General features: G+C 37.1%; 1 protein-coding gene across 1 annotated transcript in view; it reads right to left on the bottom strand.

Moving 5' to 3' along the window:
• SCN11A (sodium voltage-gated channel alpha subunit 11) overlaps positions 1 to 20,351 on the bottom strand; it is a gene marked incomplete at both ends in the record, with an annotated part of 95,600 nt that overhangs the window by 63,887 nt on the left and 11,362 nt on the right. The gene's annotated exons all lie outside the window — the stretch shown is intronic.

Genomic DNA, 20,351 nt, shown 5'->3' with positions numbered 1-20,351 from the left:
AGAGCTGTCACTTTGGTACGCAGAAGGGGACAACTGTGAGGAAATAAAGAAGAAAGGATATAACCAAGCAAAAAACTGAGTCTTCCCACATCCTGTACTCATGGATTGGAAGGAAGATTTAATATTGTTAATATGTCATACTACCCCAAACAATCTATAGATTCAATGCAATCCTTACCAAAAAGTCAATGACAGGTTTTTTTTTTTTTTTTTTGCAGAAATGTAAAAATCAGGCTGGGGTTGTGGCTCAGAGGTTGAGTGCTCACCTGGCATGCATGAAGCCCTGGGTTCAATCCTCAGCACCACATAAAAATAAAACAAAGGTATTATGTCCACCTACAACTAAAACAAAATTTTTTAATGTAAAAATCTATTCTAAAATTCACATGGAATTTCAAGGAAGCTTAACAGCCAAAATAATCTCAAAAAAGCAGAACAAAGTTGTAAATCTCATACTTCCTTATGTTAAAATTCATCGCAAAGCTACAGCAATCAAAATGGTGTGGTTTTGATGTAAAGACAGACATATAGGCCAGTGGAATAGAACACAGAGTCCACAATAAAACCTTAATATCTATGTTCAAATGATTTTCAATACGGTGCTAAGACTATTCACTATTATCTTTTCAATAAATGGTGTTGGGAAGACTTGACATCTGTATGCAAAAGAATGAAATTAGATCCTTATCTTACATCTTATATACAAAAATTAACTTGATGTGGATTAAAAACCTAAATTTAAGACCTGGAAAATTTCATAGAAGAAAATATTTGCAAATAATATATCAGGCCATGGGTTAATATTCAGAATATACAAATAACCCTTATAGCTCAACAACAAATGAATTAAATAACCCAATTAAAAATGGACAAAGGAATTTAACAGCTGTTTCTCCAAAGATGATGTACAAATATCCAACAAGTATATGAAAAGATGTTTAACACCACTAATTATTAGAAAAATACAAGTCAAAACCATAGTAAATATTGCCTCACACACAATAACAAGAACAGAAAATAATGAGTGTCGGTAAGGACGTGGAGAAATCGGAACCCTGGTGCACCGTTGATAGGATTGTAAAATGATGCAACACCTATGGAAAACGGTAAAGAAGTTCCTTAAAAAATTAAAAATAGACCTGTCTGTCCTAGGACCCAGCAATCCTATTTCTGGGTAGATATGAAGTAATTGAAATCAAGTTCTCAAAGAGATACTCACATTCATGGCAGCATTATTCACAGCATCCCAGAGGTGAACGCACCCAAAGGTCCTTCTAGATGAATGGGTGAACAAAATGTGGGGCAGGCATGCAATGGAACACTCATCAAACGTAAAGGTGCAAGTCCCCATTTAGATCTCAAGCAAATGAGACAGCATGTCACCTACTACAACATGCATGAAACTTGAGTCTTGCGTTAAGTGAAATAAGCCAGTCATAAGAAGACAGATACTGTACAATTCACTTGGTTGCCAGGGGCTGGAGGGGAGGGTGGAATAGAAAATTGATGTTTCATGGGAATAGAGTTTCAGTTTTACAAGAAAAGAATTATGGAGATAGATGGTAGTAATTTTGTGCAGTCAGATGGATGTACTTAATTCTGCTTAAAGGCATACTTGAAATGGTTAATATGGTACATTTTATATTGTAGGTATTTTATCACAATTTAAAAAAAAATACTGAATCTCTCCATTTTCTTTCCTAATTCCTGCATTATGTTTCACTCTCTAACTTTCTTCCCCCAACTCCCAAAAGAGTCTCTCTCTTTCTCTCTCTCTCTCTCTCTCTCTCTCTCTCTCTCTCTCTCTCTCTCTCTTCTGCCCCCCACCTCCCTGTGCCTTGGTACCAGAGATTAAACCCAGGGGTGCTTAACCACTGAGCCATATCCCCTACCCTTTTTATATTTTATTTATAGACAGGGTCTTGCTAAGCTGCTAAGGGCCTCACTAAGTTGCTGAGGCTAGTTTTGAACTCACAGTTCTCAGCCTCCCAAACCTCTGCCATTGCACCTGCTCTCTTTTGCTATAATCCCAAACTGTCAAAAATGCTGGGTCTTGGGGCTATACCTCAGTGGCAGAGCACTTGCCTAGTATGTGTGAGGCACTGCATTTGATCCTCAGCACCACATAAAAATAAATAAATAAAATAAAGGCATGCTGTCCATCTACAACTACAAAAAAGTTTTTATTAAATGTTGGGCCTACATACACACACACACACAGAGGATACACTTTGAGAACTGAAGCAATCAATTCAATCAAACAACCTGATAGTTCAGAGTAAAAGAAGTGGGCCTTTCCTGGCAGAATACCTAGCTACACATTGTCTTCCAAGCTAAAGGACCAGGTCTTGAACTTGAAAAGCCCAAAGCAGCCAAGTCCAAGTCCAAGAGCAGAAGTGGTTATGAGGCTGCCATGGGCAAGAGTTCTTCTCTCTTTCAGCCTATTCTGTGCTGCTCACCTTTTGGTGACAAATTAACACATGAGAATAAATAATGTCTGCCCTGAAATAGCTTTTAACCTCAAGTGTGATTTATAAAGGTATAGATACTTTTGAGAAAAAGGTTATAATTGCAGATTTGTGGGATTTTGCAAGTCCTTATCTAGATCTCAAGCAAATGAGACAGCAGCCCTAAGCTGCCTCTTCTACCTGACCATTAGGCTCCCGTATCCTGTCCCCCACTGATCTCTTTTCCAGTTGAAGCCTGACCAGGAAGCCAAGACGACATCTGATACAGAGTAGAGACATCATGCCCACCAGCAGGACACTGCAGGGCTCCTCATCTGGGGACATTTTTGATGGCCTCCTCCCATCCCCACTTTCAGGCAGTCACTGCCTGACCAAGTGCTACCAGGGAAAGCAGCAGCTCTCCTCTTGCCCCTGCCCCTGCCTCGCCGCTTCCCTGCAATAGACAAGGGCTCTTTCCTGTCTTTGCCTCATGGGTCTTTCAGTAGTGAAAACGACCTTAGAGCAAATTAGCTTCCAGTTGAACCACTCCTTCCCATAACCGAGAAAGAGAACCCATTGCACCTCACCACAAGTGCTGGGCAGGGCAAACCACCGCTGGGCAGGCAGTGCCTCCTCTGCTTCTCTCTCCTCCACAGGTCCTGCTCCGCTTACCACCACAGCTCCAGGGAAGCTGAGTACGCAGCAAGCTGCAGCCCCACACTCTCAGTCAGCTCCTAGCACGATGGCAAATCTGACCATGTTCCCCAGTGATGCTAACAGGACGGTCTCTATTCCCAGGGAATCCATGAGCTCCCCAAGGCACAGCCCCTACGCAGATTGGTCTTATCCAGATTCCAAGTTCCTCTCAGCAGCAGAGAGGGATCATACAAGACCCCATGCAAGTGGGAGGAGAATTTCCTGGAGACAGAGACCAAATCAAACCTTGTCAAAGAGAGGGCACTGTCCAAAGTCTGACTCAAGCCCCAGAAACCACTAGAATTAAATAAAGGAGAACGTGTGTAGTCCCGAAAAATGGTAACATGGAAGTGACTGGACACTGCCTTCCTAAATTCCGATTAAAAACCTGTGGAACCATCTGAAAATAAAAGGACTTTTTAAACATTTGAGTGAGAATGAGCATCACTCCGATTCTGGTGGGAAAGTCTCCAGCAGCTATTCACCCATCTTTCCCAGGAGCATCCAAACTCACTCACATAAACCCTTTCCTGATGCTGCTGCATCTTCTGACCAGTGCCTTCGAGGTCTGGGAGTCCTCAGTTCTACTCCTGGATGAGGTATTAACAGGAGCCAGCCAGCTCCCTCATCATACCTCTAAAACAGGTGCTTTCTTACCTGTGCACGAAACCAGGTCCCTTGAGCCTGAGACAGTAAATGGGTCATTACCTTGATAATCTTGTAAATGTTAGATGAGCATTCCATTCACAAGATGCTTCTTACATCTGCCTAAACCTGTATGGGTCTCTGATTACTAGAGGATCTGAAAGAGGAACGTATCTAATGTGATAGAAGTGGAGCAGTACTTAAATCTGCCAAGTACAACTTCAAGAGTACTACTATCAACATCCCTGAAAAGGAATCTTCAAGGAACTGAATCAAAGAGGAAAGAAAAACAGAAATACAAGACATTTAGAATTTATTAAAAAGTCACACATTAAACTCTGAGAGAGGAGATCCAAGATGGTGGACTAGAGGGAGGCTGCGTTCCTTGTGGCTCCATAACTCCGGTTTCAAGCAGAGGATATCTGTTTCTTGGCACCTATCATCCGCCATTTGCCTGCCTCTCGCCTGTCCATCGCCTGCCTTAACACCTATCCAACGCATGAGGTTCACCTCCCGATCGTCCAACAACAGCCAGCAAACTGATCGCCGACCACCAGTGCAGCACCAGCTGCCTGCTGTTGCCTGGAAGTTCACTGCAGGTTTGATTACACGTGGCTGCCACCATTTTGAGACAACAACCAGGCCCCGTAGGACCCCTGGCCAGACTGACTGAGCCCTGTCTCCAGGATCCCTCAGCCCAACTGATCACTCCCTGCCTCTGGGGCCCTCACATCAACTGACTGCTCCCTGCCACCAGGACCCCCAGAACAACTGACTACACCCTATCACCAGGACCCCAGACTGACTGATTGCAACTGGCCTCCAAGATCCCACAACCACACCAAACACACCCGACCTCCAGGACCCCTGCCTGACAACCGCATCCCGCCTCCAGGACCTCCTGCTGACCACGGCCACACCCTGAGCTGCAGCTCCCTATTTGCCAACACATTTGGAAGCCAGAGCGGCCATCTTGGATAATCCTGGAAGCCATAGCTCCGATCTTTAGGTGGGGCAAATCCCATCCTGAGACGCCTGCTAGAGGCTTGAAGCTCATTGTCAGGTACCTCTCATGTATCAGGCTACTGAACTCTGGGAGGTTTTCATTACTATATGACTGTTATACTGTAGATTTTCTTTTTTCTCCTTATTGAAAAAGTTTAAGTTTTTCTTTTGTTACTTTTCTTGCTCTCTTTTCCTTTTGTTTACCTGTTCCCTCAGAGTCTCTTTCTTTTTTGTATGCTAACATCCAATTTCTTTTGATTACACTCTCACACTTTCTATTATCTAGAACTTCTGTATATTCTTTTCTTATCCCATTAACAGCCACATTCTACATCCCTCTGCATCCTCTTTGTCCTCCATTTGAAACTGCAGACCTTATTGTAAATTTGTTTGTTTTACTGAAGATAATATTTGAACTCATTCTGTTAATTATGACAATTTTGTTATTGTCCCCATAGGGGCTATTTGGTCTAGGATTGCATAGTGTCTGAATTGGGCACTGCTAATATTGATCTCCCCTTAAAGAAAGGGTTTTGGAAACCTATAGGGCCACTATACGCCTATAGGGGGAAATCTGCAATACCCCAGATCTGCATGCTAGAGGGGAAGATACATGAATGACATGAAAAAACAAGGGAAGAAAATGATCCAAACAAATCTAGATTCTATATTAATAGAATCCAATGACAGTATGTTAGAAGAAATGTCAGAAAAGGACTTCAGATTATACATGATTAAGATGATTCGTGAAGCAAAGGATGAGATAAGAGAGCAAATGCAGGCAATGAATGATAATACCAATAAGCTGAAAGAGCAAGTGCGGGAAGCAAAAGATCATTTCAACGAAGAGATAGAGATTCTCAAAAAAAAACCAAATAGAAATCCTTGAAATGAAGGAAACAATAAACTAAATAAAAAACTCAATGGAAAGCATCACCAAAAGACTAGACCACTTAGAAGACAGAACCTCAGACAATGAAGACAAAATATTGAATCTTAAAAATAAAGTTGCCCAAACAGAAAAGATGGTAAGAAATCATAAACAGAATCTCCAAGAACTATGGGGCATCATGAAAAGACCAAATTTAAGAATTATTGGGATTGAGGAAGGCACAGAGATACAAACCAAAGGAATGAACAACCTATTCAATGAAATAATATCAGAAAATTTCCAAAACCAGAAGAATGAAATGGAAAAGCAAATACAAGAGGCTTACAGAACACCAAATGCACAAAATCACAACAGGTCCACACCAAGGCACATTATAATGAAAATGCCTAACATTCAAAATAAAGATAGGATTTTGAAGGCCATGAGAGAAAACATCAGATTACATATAGGGGGAGACCAATACAGATAGCAGCCGACTTCTCAACCCAGACTCTAAAAGCTAGAAGGGCCTGGACCAACATATTTCAAGCTCTGAAAGAACATGGTTGCCAACCAAGAATCCTATACCCAGCAAGACTTACCTTCAGATTTGAAGATGAAATAAAATCCTTCCATGATAAACAAAAGTTAAAAGAATTTACAAATAGAAAGCCTGCACTGCAGAATGTTCTCAACAAAACATTCCATGAGGAGGAAATGAAAAACAACAATGGAGGTCAGCAAATGGAGGAACTACCTTAGAGAAAAACCACTCAAAGGAGGAACCACGCCAACTTAAAAACCAAAAATAAGCCAAATGACTGGGAATACAAATCATATCTCAATAATAACCCTGAACATTAATGGCCTAAACTCCTCAATCAAAAGACATAGACTGGCAGAATGGATTAAAAAGAAAGACCCAACAATATGCTGCCTGCAAGAGAATCATCTCATAGAAAAAGACATCCACAGACTAAAGGTGAAAGGATGGGAAAAAACCTACCACACACATGGATTCAGTAAAAAAGCGGGAGTTTCCATCCTTATACCACATAAAGTGGACTTCAAACCAAAGTTAGTCAGAAGGAATAAAGAAGAACATTTCATACTGCTTAAGGGAACCATAAATCAGGAAGACATAACGATAGTAAATATTTATGCCCCAAACAATGGTGCATCCTTGTACATCAAACAAATCCTTCTCAATTTCAGGAATCACATAGACCACAACACAATAATTCTGGGCGATTTTAATGCACCGCTGTCACCACTAGATAGATCTTCCAAACAAAAACCAACCAAAGAAACCACAGAACTCAATAACACAATCAATAACCTAGACTTAATAGACATATATAGAATATTCCATCCATCAACGAGCAGATTCACTTTCTTCTCAGCAGCACATGGAACCTTCTCGAAAATAGACCATATGTTATGCCACAAAGCAGCCCTTAGGAAATGCAAAAAATAGGGATACTGCCTTGTGTTCTATCAGATCATAATGGACTGAGAATAGAAATCAATGACAAAATAAAAAACAGAAATTACTCCAACACCTGGAGACTAAATAATATGCTATTGAATGAAACATGGATAACAGAAAACATCAGGGAGGAGATAAAAAAATTCTTAGAGGTCAATGAGAATGATGATACAACATATCAAAATCTCTGGGACACTATGAAAGCGGTACTAAGAGGAGACTTCATTGCATGGAGCACAATCCAGAAAAGAATGAAAAGTCAACAACTAAATGACCTAACATTACAGCTCAAAGCCCTAGAAAAAGAAGAACAGAATAACAACAAAAGTAGTAGAAGACAGGAAATAATTAAAATCAGAGCTGAAATCAATGAAATTGAAACAAAAGAAACAATTCAAAAAATTGACAAAACAAAAAGTTGGTTCTTTGAGAAAGTAAACAAAATAGATAAACCCTTAGCCACACTAACAAAGAGAAGGAGAGAGAAAACTCAAATTACTAAAATTCATAATGAAAAAGGAAATATCACGACAGACACCACTGAGATACAGAACATAATGAGAAGTTACTTTGAAAATCTGTATTCCAACAAAATAGAAAGTACCGAAGACACTGACAAATTTCTAGAGACATATGCTCCTCCCAAACTGAACCAGGAGGACATACACGATTTAAGCAGATCAATATCAAGCAATGAAATAGAAGAAGCCATTAAAAAATCTACCATCCAAGAAAAGCCCAGGACCAGACAGATTCTCAGCCAACTTCTACAAGACCTTCAAAGAAGAACTCATTCCAATACTTCTCAAAGTATTCCAGGAAATAGAAAAGGAGGGTACCCTCCCAAACTCATTCTATGAAGCTAATATCACCCTCATACTCAAATCAGGCAAAGACACATCAAGGAGAGAAAGTTTTAGACAAATATCCTTGATGAATATAGATGCAAAGATCCTTAACAAAATATTGGCAAACCGTATCCAAAAACATCTTAAGAAAATTGTGCACCACAATCAAGTGGGGTTCATCCCTGGAATGCAAGGATGGTTTAACATCCGTAAATCAATAAACATAATCCATCATGTCAATAGACTTAAGGATAAGAATCATATGGTTATTTCAATTGACGCAGAAAAAGCGTTTGACAAAATACAACACCCCTTCATGCCCAAAACACTAGAAAAAATAGGGATAGTAGGAACATACCTGAACATTGTAAAGGCTATTTATGCTAAACCCATGGCCAACATCATTCTTAATGGAGAAAAACTGAAACCACTCCCTTTAAAAACGGGAACAAGACAGGGATGTCCTCTTTCACCACTTCTATTCAACATTGTCCTCGAAACTCTAGCCAGAGCAATTAGGCAGACTAAAGAAATTAAAGGGATATGAATAGGAAAAGAGGAACTTAAGTTGTCACTATTTGCTGATGACATGATTCTATATTTAGAGGATCCAAAAACTTCCTCCAGAAAACCTCTAGACCTCATCAATGAATTCAGCAAACTAGCAGGCTATAAAATCAACATGCATAAATCTACAGCATTTTTAATTCGCAAGTGATGGAACATCACTGAAAGGGAAATGAGGAAAACAACTCCATTTGCAATAGCCTCAAAAAAAAAAATAAAATACTTGGGAATCAATCTAACCAAAGAGGTAAAAGATCTCTACAATGAAAACTACAAAACATTGAAGAAAGAAATTGAGGAAGACCTTAGAAGATGGAAAGATCTCCCATGTTCTTGGATAGGCAGAATTAATATTGTCAAAATGGCCATACTACCAAAAGTGCTATACAGATTCAATGCAATTCCAATTAAAATCCCAATGACGTACCTTACAAAAATAGAGCAAGCAATCATGAAATTCATCTGGAAGAATAAGAAACCCAGAATAGTTAAAGCAATTCTTAGCAGGAAGAATGAAACAGGGGGTATCACAATACCAGACCTTCAACTATACTACAAACCAATAGTAACAAAAACGGCATGGTATTGGCACCAAAATAGAAAGGTAGATCAATGGTACAGAATAGAGGGCATGGACACAAATCCAAATAAATACAATTTCCTAATACTAGACAAAGGTGCCAAAAATATGCAATAGAGAAAAGATAGCCTCTTCAACAAATGGTGCTGGGAAAACTAGGAATCCATATGCAACAGAATGAAACTAAACCCCTATCTCTCATTCTGCACAAAACTCAACTCACAATGGATCAAGGACCTTGAAATCAGACCAGAGACCCTGCATATTATAGAAGAAAAAGTAGGTCCAAATCTTTAACTTGTTGACTTAGGATCAGACTTCCTTAAGAGGACTCCCATAGCACAAGAAATAAAAGCAAGAATCAATAACTGGGATAGATTCAAACTAAAAAGCTTTGTCTCAGCAAAGGAAGCTATCAGCAATGTGAAGAGAGAGCCTACAGAGTGGGAGAAAATCTTTGCCACCCATACTTCAGATAGAGCACTAATTTCCAGAATCTATAAGGAACTCAAAAAACTCTACACCAAGAATACAAATAACCCAATCGACAAATGGACTAAGGATATGAACAGACGCTTCACAGAAGAAGATCTACAAGCAATCAACAAACATATGAAAAAATGTTCACCATCTTTAGTAATAAGAGAAATGCAAATCAAAACTACACTAAGATTCCATCTCACCCCAATTAGAATGGCGATTATCGAGAATACAAGCAACAACAGGTGTTGGAGAGGATGTGGGGAAAAAGGTACACTCATACAATAATTTGCAGCCACTCTGGAAAGCAGTGTGGAGATTCCTTAGAAAGCTTGGAATGGACCCACCATTTGACCCAGCTATCCCACTCCTCGGCCTATACCCAAAGGACTTAAAGTCAGCATACTTCAGTTCATAGCTGCTCAATTCACAATAGCCAGACTGTGGAACCAACCTAGATGTCCTTCAATTGATGAATGGATAAAGAAACTGTGATATATATATATATATATATATATATATATATATATATACACACACACACACAATGGAATATTACTCAGCTATAAAGAATAATAAAATTATGGCATTTGCAGGTAAATGGATGAGATTGGAGAACATCATGCTAAGTGAGATAAGCCAATCTCAAAAATCCAAAGGATGAATGATCTCATCCATCCAAAGGATGAATGATAAGCGGATGATGACACATAATGGGGGGTGGGAGGAGTGCAAGAATGGAGGAAGGAAGGACTGTATAGTGGGAAAAGAGGGGTGGGAAGGGTGGGGGGGGAAATAACAGAATGATTCAAACATCATTACATTATGTAAATGTATGATTACACAAATGGCATGCTGTTACTCCATGTACAAACAGAAACAACATGTATCCCACTTGTTTACAATAAAAATAAATTTAAAAAAAGATTATTTTGAAGATGACAGTTAACAAAAGTAAATTTCTTGTCATACAATCTGGTATCTGTCAATAGATAGTGTTTAGTGTTATTTATTAAAAAAAGAAAAAAAAAACTTTTTCCCTTTCAATTTGGTTCATATTCGTGGAGGTTTGTAAATCTTGTGCACTCTGTAACACCTGAGACTGTCCTCTAACTTGTGATCCTCCTGTATCGGCCTCCCAAATTGTTGGGGTTATAGGTATGCACCACTGTGCCCAGCTATGAATGTGTTCATTTCTGGCCCCCAAACCTTATATATACTGTTCATCCCTTGATTTCCTTGCTATTCTGCCTAGGGGGCAACCACCTTGGTATGTAAATCAATGCAATAAACAATTCTTACTCTTTCAAAAAAAAAAAAAAACTCTGAGACAAAGTTTTACAAAAAGGCATTGCTCCTGTAAATATTTTCCTTATTTGCAAAAAGAAGGAAAAAAATGCATGAATTAAACATTCAAAGTCGTATTTTAGAAAACGTTAAATCCTAATGAATGTATGATGACAAAAACCAAAGAAAGTAGAAGAAAAGATAAAGTGTGTTTTAAAATCAAGTGGAAAAGCTGGTCTTAGAAGAACATAATCACAGGCAAACCCCTGGTAAATTTAATCACACAAAAAAGAATGCCCATGAACAAAATTATAAATGAGAAAAAGGATATAGTAAAATATTCAGAAGTAAAGCTAAATAAAGCCCAATTACCTAGGAAAAATGCAAAGACTATTAATAAACTAATCCCTTCCCATTCTACTAATTCCTTATATCTTATCTCACCCCCAGAAAGAGATTTGCAAACATAAGCTATTTTGCTGAATAATTCTCCCTCTCCTGACACCCCAGAATGGCTCATTTCCATGCTATAGAAAACATTCCAAAATACAGAAAATATGGGAAGTCATCCAAGTGATAAAAAGAGAAAGAAAGCAAATATGACAACAATGAAAACAGAGAAATGACATATCTGAACTTCTGGGACAGTATGAAGGTAATTCTAAGAGGAAAGTTTCCAGCATTGAGCACCTACATTAACAAAAAAACAGAAAGATCCCAGCAATCTAATGTTACACCTTGAGGACCTAAAAAAAAGGAAGAACAAACTAATTACAAAATCAGCAGAAGGCAGAAAATAATTAGGATCACAGCTGAAATTGAAAATCTATAGCTGAATGGAAAAATATAAAGCATCAACACAACAAAGCATTGGTTCTCTGAAGAGATAAATAAGATTAATAAGCCCTTAGCCAAACTAACCAAAAGAAATAGAAAGAAGACCCAAATCAACAAAATTAGAAATGAAAAATAGGATATTACCAAGACACTTTCAAAATCCAAAGGATCATTAAAAACTATTTTGAAAATATAAACTCTAAGAAACTGGAAAATCTAGAAGATATTGACAAATTTTTAGACACATATGATCTACCCAAATTGAACTATGAGGATATAGAAAAACCTAAATAAATATCAAGCAACAAGATCAAAGCAGCAATTAAAAACATTCCAAGAAAAGCCCAGGACCAGATGGATTCTCAGCCGAGTCCTACCAGATCATTAAAGAACAACTAATGCTAATCTTCCTCACATTATGCCATGAAATAAAGAGGAAGGAAACATCTAAAATTCAGTCTATGAAGCCAATATCACCCTGATACCAAAATCAGACAAAGCACATCAAGGAAAGAAAAATTCAGGGAGGTTTTCAAGATGGCGGAAGAGAGGAGGTCGTTTTCCCGGCTGCTCCATGGAGTAAAACCAAGAAAGCGGACAGGCAGTTTCTCAGGAAGGTGGGTGAACAAAAAATAAGCAGGGGGACTTTACTGGAATTTAAAACTGGAAATTCAAAGCATATCAGGGACTCAGGAAGTTAGATATAATTTTAAAAAGAAGAAATCCCCAATGGCAAAACCACTGCCACAGCTGGGCCAGGAGCACCAGCCAGAGCAGTCCCTCCATGAGCATAGTAGAGAGACAAGGGAGTTAAAGGAATCTGCTTTTCCAGGAGGCCCGAAGTGTGTCCAGGTATGGAGAGTTCAGAGATCAAAGACATTGCCCCTCAAACCTGAAACACTCACTGTACAATATTCATGGGTGGCGAAAGGAGACTCCATCTCTGTAGGTGGCATGTGGAGGACAAAAGAAGGAACAATTTTGCAACAGCTGAGGGAGGTGATCCTGGCAAACGTGAGTCTGGCTTGAAATACTGACCCAGTAAACACACACTGCACAACACCGAGTGTGCTTAAGTGACCAGGAAAAATATCAAACATGGAGAGAGGTTTTTACACAGGGGAAACCCGCTCAGTTCTACCCCTTCTCCTCCAACCTGCCTGATGCAGGACCAGCTGGGAGAGACATATCTGGCCAGGAACTTGGCAGAGTGGGGTCAGAAGAAATTGTCTGGAGACTGAACCTGAGACCAGGAAACAGTGGGTGTGAAGGTTGTGTCAGGGACTAAGTATAGGGTCCCTTACCACAGGAGTGGAACCCAGGGGTGATTCCTGGAATACAGTCTTCCAGCATGAACCAGCAAGTACTGGGCGCTGGAGGTGTGCTGATTTAAAATTCTCCAAACAAACTGGCATTCAGTGAAGAACCTGGAGCCCACCTCAGCCTAAACCCCGCCTCCAGGAACTCCACCTGCGGGATTACCTGTCTCACTCCAGCAATCCAGAGGGTGGAGCATCACCCTGCAGAAGATGCCACCTAACACTTCTGAGAAGAGAAGCTGAGAGTACTTTGAACGCCAACAGAAAGAATTCTTTTTTTTTTTTTTTTTTTTGCATTGCTGGGGATTGAACCCAGGGCCGTGTGCTTGCAAGGCAAACACTCTACCAACTGAGCTATATCCTCAGCCCACCAGAAAGAATTCTTTAACTTTTCATCAAGATCTTTTTCTTTTTCTGTTTAATTTTGACCTTAATGGTACATGAACATTTATACATATTTGTATTTTTTTTTCTCATTTCTAGCATTTTTGAAGTCAGTTATTTTTCATGGATTAGTTTTTTTGTGTGTGTAAACTCAGATGTTTGGTTAATATATTTTTGTTCTGTTTTGTATTCTTTTATTTTTAATTTTTTTAAATTTTTACTTTTTACATATATTTTTCCTGTGTCCCTTGAGTCTCTCATTTCTTCTGCTAACAGCCAATCTCTATTGTCCTCTCTTTCACTCCACTTTCAATTTTTTACTTCTTCTCTCTTCCTCCCTCATCATCATCACATCCTATTATCACTTCTGTTCTATTCCTGTCCACCATTTGAAATTATAAACCCTTTTGCAAATGTTATTTTAAGCAATATTTGATCATATCATTTGTGTTTATTGTGATCATTAACATTGTAGAGATGATAATAGGAGCTATTTGGTTTAATGTTGTATATTGTTTGCATTGGTTGTTGTTATTATTTGTCTTCCCCTAAACAGTGAGGTACTGGAAACCTTCAGAGACTCTATAAGTCCACAGGGTATCAACTCTACTTCCCCAGATCCATACTGTTAGATGAGTAGACACACAAACAACATGAAAAAGCAATAGAACAAATCACCCCAAACAAACCAAAACACTCCAATAACAGAATCCATTGACACCACAGTGGAAGAAAAGTCAGAGGAGGAGTCTCTGATCTGCAAAGTAAAGGGAATATAAGAAATGAAATCACAGATAAAATAAATGAAGTGAAAGACCACTTCAATAAAGAGGCAGAGATTCTGAAAAAAAAAAAAAAAAAAGACAAGCAGAAATCCTCAAAATGAAGGAAACAATAAGCCAAATTAAAAATTCAATAGAAAGCATCACCAACAGACTAGACCACTTGGAAGACAGACCCTCAGGCAATGAAGACAAAATATATAATCTTGAAAACAGAGTTGACCACAGAGAGAAGATGTTAAGAAACCATGAACAGAACTTCAAGAATCATGGGATAACATGAAAAGACCAAATTCCAAATTTAAGAGTTATTGGATAGATGAAGACATGGAGATACAAACCAAAGGAATGCACAATCTTTTCAATGAAATAATAGAAAATATCAAACCTATAGAATGAAATGGAAAATCAAATACAAGAGGCTTACAGGACCCCAAATGTACAAAATTACAACAGACCCACACCAAGACACATTATAATGAAAATGCCTACTATATAAAATAAGGATAGAATTTTAAAGACTGTCAGAGAAAAATATCAGATTACATATAGGGGGAAACCAATTTGGATCTCAGATGATTTCTCAACCCAGACCCTCAAAGCTAGGATGTCCTAGAATAAAATGCACCAGGCTCTGAAAGAAAATAATACCAAAATTACATCCAGCAAAATTAAGCTTCAGATTTGAAGATAAAGCAAAAACCTTCCATGATATTCAAAAGGTAAAAGAATTTGCAACTAGAAAGCCTGCACTACAGAAAATTATCAACAAAATATTCCATCAAGATGAAATGAAAGAAAAAGTGAAAACTAGTGAAGGAAGGAATTACACTAAAGGAATAATCAATCAAAAGAGAAACTAATTCAAACTAAAAACTAGAAATAAACTCAAATGACCAGGAATACAAATCATATCTCAATAACCTTGAACATTAGTGGACTAAACCCATCAATCAATAGACACAGACTGCATTTCTCTAATTGCTAAAGATGTTGCACAGTTTTTCTTATATTTGTTGATTGATTGTATTTCTTCTTCTGTGAAGTGTCTGTTTAGTTCCTTAGCCCATTTATTGATTGGGTTTTTTTTGTGTGTGTGCTAAGTTTTTTGAGTTATTTATATAACTTGAAGATTAATGCTTTATCTGAGGTGCATGTGGTAAAGATTTCCTCCTAATCTGTAGGCTCTCTCTTCACATTATTGTTTCTTTTGCTGAGAAGAAGCTTTTTAGTTTGAATCCATCCCATTTATTGATTCTTAATTTTACTTCTTGAACTTTAGGAGTCTTGTTAAGGAAGTCAGATCCTAAACAACATGATGAAGATTTGGGCCTACTTTTTCTTATATTAGATGCAGGATCTCTGTTCTAGTGCCTAAGTCTTTGATCCACTTTGAGCATCATGCAGGGTGAGAGATAGGGGTTTAATTTCATTTTGTTACATATGGATTTCCAAATTTCTCAGCACCATTTATTGAATAGGCTATCTTTTCTCCAGTGAATGTTTTTGGTCCTTTGTCTAGTACAAGATACCTGTATTTATGTGGGTTTGTCTCTGTGTCTTCTATTTTGTACCATTGGTCTATGTGTCCATTTTGGTGCCAATACCATGCTGTTTTTGTTATTATGGCTCTGTAGTATAGTTTAATCTGGAATTGTGATGCCTACTGCTTCACTTTTCTTGCTAAGAAATGCTTTGGCTATTCTGGGTTTTTTATTTTTCTAAATAAGTTTCATGATTACTTTTTCTAGTTCTATGAAAATCCTAAGATTTTTCTCTAAGATTTCATCTCACCCTAGTCATAATGGCAATTATGAAGAATGCAAACAACAATAAACATTGGTGAGGATGTGGGGGAAAAGGTACATTCATACATTGCTGGTGGGGCTGCAAATTGGTGCAACCATTATGTAAAGCAGTATGAAGATTCCTCAGAAAACTTGGAATAGAACTACCATTTGACCCAGCTATCCCACTTCTCAGTTTATATTCAAAGGACTTAAAATCAGCATATTACAGTAATGTAGTTACATCAATGTTTCTATCAGCTCAATTCACAATAGCTAAACTATGGAACCAACCTAGCTGCCTTTCAACAGATGAATGGATTAAAAAAAGTGACATATATATAGTCACATATATATATATATGTATATATATATTAGAATATTACTCAGCCTTAAAGAAGAATGAAATTATGGCATTTTCTGATAAATGAATGGAACTGGAGAATATCATGCTAAGGGAAATAAGCCAATCCCAAAAAACAGAGTCTGAATGTTTTCTCTGATATGCAGATGTTAATTCACAAGGAGGGAGGTTGACTAGGGAAGAATAGAGTTACTTTAGATTAGGTAGAGAGAATTGAAGGGAGGGGAGAGGGTATAGGAAGGGAAGGGGAGAGAGAGGGGATAGTAAGGATAATAGAATGAATCAGACATTATTACCCTATATACATATATAACTGTATGACTGGTGAGATTCTATATCATGTATAACCAGAAGAATGAGAAGTTATACTCCATTATATATGATGTATCAAAGTGCATTCTACTATCATATATAACTAATTGAAACAAATTTAAAATTTTTTGAAAAGACACAGACTGGCAGATTGAATTTTAAAAAAGACCCAACAATATGCTGTCTCTAAAAGACTTACCTTATAGGCAGAGACATCCACAGACCGAAGGTGAAAGGATGGGAAAAAGCATATCACTCACATGGATCGAGTAAACAAGCAGGGGTTTCTATCCTCATATCAGATAAAGTGGGTTTTAAGCCAAAGTTAATCAGAAGGGACAAAGAAGGACATTTCATATGGCTTAAGGGAATTATACATCAATAAGACATAATAATTGTAAATATTTATGCCCCAAAACAATGGAGCATCTACATACATCAGATATACCCTTCTCAATTTCACAAATCAAATAGACCACAACAAACTAATGAATTTCAAAATAATGAGTTTAACATACCTCTGTCACTACTGGATAGATCCTCCAAACAAAAACTAAATAAAGAAGCTATAGAAGTCAAAAGTACAATGAATAATTTAGACTTAACAGACATATAGAATATTTCATCCATCAATAACTGAATATACTTTTTTCTCAGCAGCACATGTATCCTTCTCTAATATAGACCACGTTATGTAATCTATCACATATATTGGCATACAATTGTAAAATTACCTTAATATATTTTTAACATCTGTAGGTTTGTTTTGATAGCTCCCTTTCCATTGATATTAATTTTTGTCTTCTTGCTTTTTCCTTGATTAGACTCATTTGATTTTTATCAAATTTTATCTGTATTATTTCTTCTCTATTTCAAATATTTCTGCTCCCACTTTTATTTTTCCTCCCTACTATGTAATTTGAAAATAATTTGATTGTTATTCTAGCTTCTTTCTGATACAAGTACTTCAAGTTATAAATGTTCATCTGAGTACTGTTTCATCCCAGAGATACTAATGTTTTAAGCTTTTATTATCATTTAGTTCAAAGCACTTTTTATTCATTTTTTTGTGCTTTCTTCCTTGACCTCTGAGATATTTATAAATGCATCATTTGATTTTGAAATAGTTGACATATGGGAATGGGGTTCTATGTATCTTAAGGTGATTGATTTCTAATGTAATCAATCATGCAGGAAACACATTCTGCAAGATTTAAAATTTTTAAAAAGTAATGGAAATGCTTTTTGTATTTATTGTATTGGTTACATTCATGTTAAAACTGATCAATTTGCATACTTCAAATATGTGCATTTTATTGTTCTTCAATTTTAACTCAATAAAGTATGGGGGGAGAGGTAGAAAGAGGGAAAAATTTTTTAAATAAAAAATAAAAAGAAAGAGAAAAATAAACTTCAGACCAATATCCCTAATGAATAAAGACTCAAAAATTCTTAATAAAAAATTGACAAATTGCATTCAAAAACACATTAAGAGGATAATATACCATGATCAAATGGGTTTCATTAATGGGATTCAAGTTTACTTCAACATATGCAAATCAGTAAATGTAATTCACCACATAAATACAATTAAGGGCAAGAATCATATGATCATCTCAATAGTTGCAATAAAAACCTTTGACAAAATCCAACACCCATTCATGTTAAGAACTCTGGAAAAACTAGGGTTGGAAGGAATTTACCTCAACATTATAAAGGTTATATACAACAACACCAAAGCCAACATCATATTGAATGGAGAAAAACTGAAAGCATATCCTCTAAAATCAGAAATAAAACAAGGATATCTACTTTCACTACTCTGATTCAATATAGTTCTTGAAACTCTAGCCAGAGCAGTCAAGCAACAGAAGAATATCAAACCAATACAAGTAGCAAAAGAAGAAGTCAAGTTATCTTTGTTTTCTGATGTCATAATCCTATATCTAGAAGACCCCTCCCCCAAACACCAGAAGACTTGTAGAGTGGGGAAACAAATTCAGCAAAGTAGCATATACAAGATCAACATACCTAAATCAGTAGCTTTCTTGTGCTCCAAAAATGAATCTGCTGGGGGAAAAAATCAGAAGAACTACCCTGTTCACAATAACAACAACAACAAAAAACCCTTGGGAATAAATGTAATCAAGGAGAGGAAAGGCCTCTATGATAAAAACTATGAACACTGAAGAAATAGATTTAAGATCTTAGAAGATGGGAATATCTTCCAAGTTCTTGGATGGGCAGAATTAATATTGTCAAAATAGCCATACCACCAAAAATGTTACACAGATTCAATGCAATCTCCATAAAAATACCAATAATATTCTTCACAAAACTAGAAAAAGCAATCCTAAAATTCATTTGAAAGAATAAAAGACACAGAATTTCCAAAGCAAGTCTAAGAAAAAAACAATACTGAAGACATCACAATATCTGATCTCAAATTATACTGCAAAGCTATAGTAACAAAAAACAGCATGGTATTGGCATCAAACAGACATGAAGACCAATAGAATAGCATAGAAGACACAGAGACAAACCCACATAGATATAGTCATCTGATACTTGATAAAGGTGACAAAAACATATCTTGGAGATAGCCTTTTTAACAAATATTGCTAGGAAAACTGGCTATCTATATGTAGAAGAATGAAATTAGATCCCCATCTCTCACCCTGCACAAAAGTCAAATCAAAGTGGGTAAAAGACCTAGAAATTCCTAGAAATTAGACCAAAAACACTGCAACTGCTAGAAGAAAACATAGATCTACACCCTAACATGTTGGCACAGGCACTGACTTCATTAATAAGACTCCTAAACTTCAAGAAATAAAACCAAGAATCAATAAGTAGAATGGTGTCAAATTAAAAAGTTTCAGTACCACAAAGGTAACAAAAGCATGAAGAGACAGCCTACAGAATGGGGGAAAATCTTTGCCAACTACTCCTCTGACAAGGGATTAGTATCCAGAATACATAAAGAACTCAAAAAACTTAACACCAAAACCTCAAAAACCCTAATCAATAAATGGACAAAAGAATTAAACAGACATTTCTCCAAAGAAGTAATTGCCAATAAATATATGAAAAAATTTTCAACAGCTCCAGCAATCAGAGAAATGCAAATCAAACCTACATTAAGATTTCATCTCACTCCAGTTAGAATGACCATCTTAAGAACACAAATAATAATTTTAAAAAATGCTGGAGAGAATGTTAGGGGAAAAAATACACTTGTATAATTTTGAGGGGATGATGAATTAGTACAACCACTTTGGAAAGCAGTTTGGAAAGACTTTTCAAAAGACTAGGAATCAAAACAACATATGACCCGGGTATTCCACTCCTTGGTATTTATCCAAAAAAAAAAAAACTAAAAGCAGCATACTATAGTAATACAAGCACATCAGTGTTTATAGCAGCACAATTCACAATAGCCAAGTTATGGAACCAGTCCAGGTGCCTGTCACAGATGAATGGATTAAGAAAATGTGGTATAGATACATAATGGAGTTTTACTCAGTCATGAAGAAGAATGAAAATATGCCATTTGCTGGTGAATGGATAGAACTGGGGAACATCATGCTAAGTGAAATAAGCCAGATTCAGAAAGTCAAGGGTCAAATGTGTTCTCTCATGTGCAGAAAC

The sequence above is a fragment of the Sciurus vulgaris genome (assembly GCF_902686455.1).
Source record: "Sciurus vulgaris genome assembly, chromosome: 16".
In the NCBI taxonomy this organism is placed as follows: Eukaryota; Metazoa; Chordata; class Mammalia; order Rodentia; family Sciuridae; genus Sciurus; species Sciurus vulgaris.
Note: the sequence above shows the minus strand (reverse complement) of the source record. Positions and strands in the feature narration are given on the sequence as shown.